This window comes from Mustelus asterias, chromosome 11, assembly GCF_964213995.1.
Source record: "Mustelus asterias chromosome 11, sMusAst1.hap1.1, whole genome shotgun sequence".
In the NCBI taxonomy this organism is placed as follows: Eukaryota; Metazoa; Chordata; class Chondrichthyes; order Carcharhiniformes; family Triakidae; genus Mustelus; species Mustelus asterias.
In genome coordinates this window covers 83,946,365-83,949,540 of record NC_135811.1, presented here as the reverse complement: position 1 = coordinate 83,949,540, position 3,176 = coordinate 83,946,365, and positions in this window count along the sequence as shown.

Below are 3,176 nucleotides of genomic sequence, written 5' to 3'. Positions count from 1 at the left end.
CAGAATGAGGAGAATTTATAATGACAAATTGAGAAATAGCAGAGAAGCTAAATGATTACTTTGTAGCTGTCTTCACTGAAGAAGATACAAAAAATCTCCCAGAAGTAGAGATCCAAGGGACTAGGGATAATGAAGAATTGAAGGCAATTAACATTGGTAAAAAGGTTGCATTCAAGAAATTGATGGGACTGAAGGTTGATAAGGCCCTGGCATCTGAATTTCTACATCCCAGAGTGTTCAAAAAGTTGGCTAAGGAGCTAGTGGATGCATTGGTGATTATCTTCCAAAATTCCACAGATTCTGGGGAAGTTGCTGCAGATTGAAAGATCGCAAATGTCACTCTACTATTTAAGAAGGAAGAGAGAGAGAAAATGGACAATTACAGACATGTTAGCTTAACATTAGTAGTAGGAAAATGCTAGGATCTGTTATATAGGATGCGACAAATGGATAATAATGACCTCATTGGCACAGTCAACATGGATTAATGAATGGAAAATCATGTTTGACAAACTTGTTGCAGTTTTTTTAGAATGTTCCTGACAGAATTAAAGGAGAGTTATTGGAAATAATCTATTTAGATTTTCAGAAGGCTTTGACAAAGTCCACCACAGGAGGTTGGTTAGCAAAATTAAAGCATATGGTATAGGAGGCAATATACTGGCATGGATTAAAGATGTAATTAAGAAACAAGAGGTAGTTATAAGTGATGTATAATTGTATTTGTGGGTATTAGAGACAAGGTTTAGCTTCAAATGAGTTTATTTCTGTGTAAGAAAGGATCAAAACTTCAGTTAGCTCATGTGAAACAAAGGTGCTGCATGTCTGTGGGTTTTGGTTTCATTTCAAACAGTGCCTGTATTATAATTAAATGGTTGACAAGAAAGGGTTTAAAGAAAGACTAAGCTGTTGTTTAACAACTGGGGGCCACCTAGGAGACAGAACTTTTGAATTTAGTTTTAAGATGGACTCAAAGCAGCTGGACAGGGCCAGGGAGTTTAAAAAAGCAGGCATCCCAAAAGAACACACAGTCCAGAAACCAGGGAGTTGGGACAAGAAGTATGTCACGGGAAGATAGTTAAGTTAAAGGAACAAAGATCGAGAAGTTGAACAAGGTCCTATTCAGGCAAAGCCAAGTAAAAGGCAACAAAAGTGCTCTGAGTTAAAGAAACAGCTCAAGAACCAGGTTTTAAGTCAGCTTGGTAAGAGGCCAAACAACAGAGCTAAATGAAAAGTTTGGTGACATCTTAATAGAGCCTGCAAAGCAGTTGTGTCCTGTTGGCATGGCTAGTTACCTGAGTGTGTGGGAAAAAAAGACACAGGAATACTAAAAGGAGAGATTGAAATCCTGGAAGTGGATCCTTGGTGAGCACATCTGAGAGAAAGCATCGTTTGGGAGAAAATTTCAAGGCATGCTCTTTAGAGAGTGGACTTTGGAAACACTTGTCTGCGAATCATCAAGAGATGAATGGGTTTCATGTGACAAGAACCTGGGGGGGATTTCATGAGAAATCCATTGAGGTTATATTGGGTGACATCTGTAACTTGGGTTCAGAAGGTAATGTGTCTGACCACAATTAGTCTTTTGGGTTGCATGGATCGTGTACTTACTGTGAACTTTATAGTATAAGATATATTCTGTAACTTGTGTTATCCTTAAAAATTTGTGTACATCTGTGAAGATACAGGTGGGGTGAAGAAGTATTGTATAATAGTTAATTGTTTCATGTTTAATAAATGCTTTATTGTGTTAATTGGCAGATCTGTGACTCATTCATCCACATCTCTAAACAAAGAAATAAAGTGACAGTCTATTGAGCCAGAATTCAGTTCGGGGACCTTATTGTCTCGTAGTAACCTTGCTGGGATTGTATCAATTGGTTGATGAGCAGAAAACCGAGGCTATGAATAAATGTGTTATTCGCGCGTTGGCAGGCTGTGACAAGTGGGGTGCAATTTCCAAATTTACAGATGACGCAAAGCTAAGTGGGAATTTATGTTGTAAGGAAGATGGCTCAATGAATGGGCAAGAACATGGCAGATGGAATGATAATGTGGAAAAATGCGAGGTTTCCACATTGGTAGGAAAAACAGATGTTCAGTGTGTTTCTAAGTGTTGACAGATTAGAATGTACAAAGGATCCCAGGTGTCCTTGTTTAAAAAGTCACTGAAATCTAACATGTAGGTACAACAAGTAATTACGAAAGTTAATGGTATGTTAGTCTTTATGCAAGAGGATTGGAGTACAGGAGTGGCGAAGTCTTGTATCAATTATATAGAACCTTGGATAGACCTGGAGTACTTTGTGCAATTTTTATCATATCTTAGGAAGAATATAATTACAATAGAGGGGGTGCAACAAAGGTTCACTCGGGTTCTTCCCAGGGTGGTGGAACTATCCTATGAAGAGAGATTGGGGAAACTGGGCCTATATTTGCTAGAACAGGAGTGATGTGGAGATGCCGGCGTTGGACTGGGGTAAACACAGTAAGAAGTTTAACAACACCAGGTTGGACTTTAACCTGGTGTTGTTAAACTTCTTACAGAACAGGAGTGCCCAGACTTTAGTGACTTGAGATCTACCTTTTGACAGTCATCCTAACATGATCTACCAGTGTGGTCTTCCCACTCTCCCCCACAAGGGGAGCCTAACGTGTTGCACAAGATGGGCCTTATACCGCCTATCTATTGATAAAAATAAGATAAATGCATCAGAAATGCAACGATTTTCTCCCCTAAAGGGCATTACTAAAGAAGATGGGTTTTTACAACAATCTAGCACTTTGTGGTCACCAGTTCCAGAATTTAAATTTTCCAACTGCGTGATGGAATTTAAACTATTGTCCTCCAGATCATTAAGCCAGGCCTCTGGTTTACGAATCCTGTGACACAGGGTCTTGAGAGTGGCTAATGAGATAAGGGGCGGCCCAGTAGCACAGTGGTTAGCACTGCTGCTTCACAGCTTCAGGGACCTGGGTTCGATTCCCGGCTTGGGTCACTGTCTGTGTGGAGTTTGCACATTCTCCTCGTGTCTGCGTGGGTTTCCTCCGGATGCTCCAGTTTCCTCCCACAGTCCAAAGATGTGCGGGTTAAGTTGATTGGCCATGCTAAAATTGCCCCTTAGTGTCCTGAGATGTGTAGGATAGAGGGATTAGCGGGTAAATATGTAGGGATA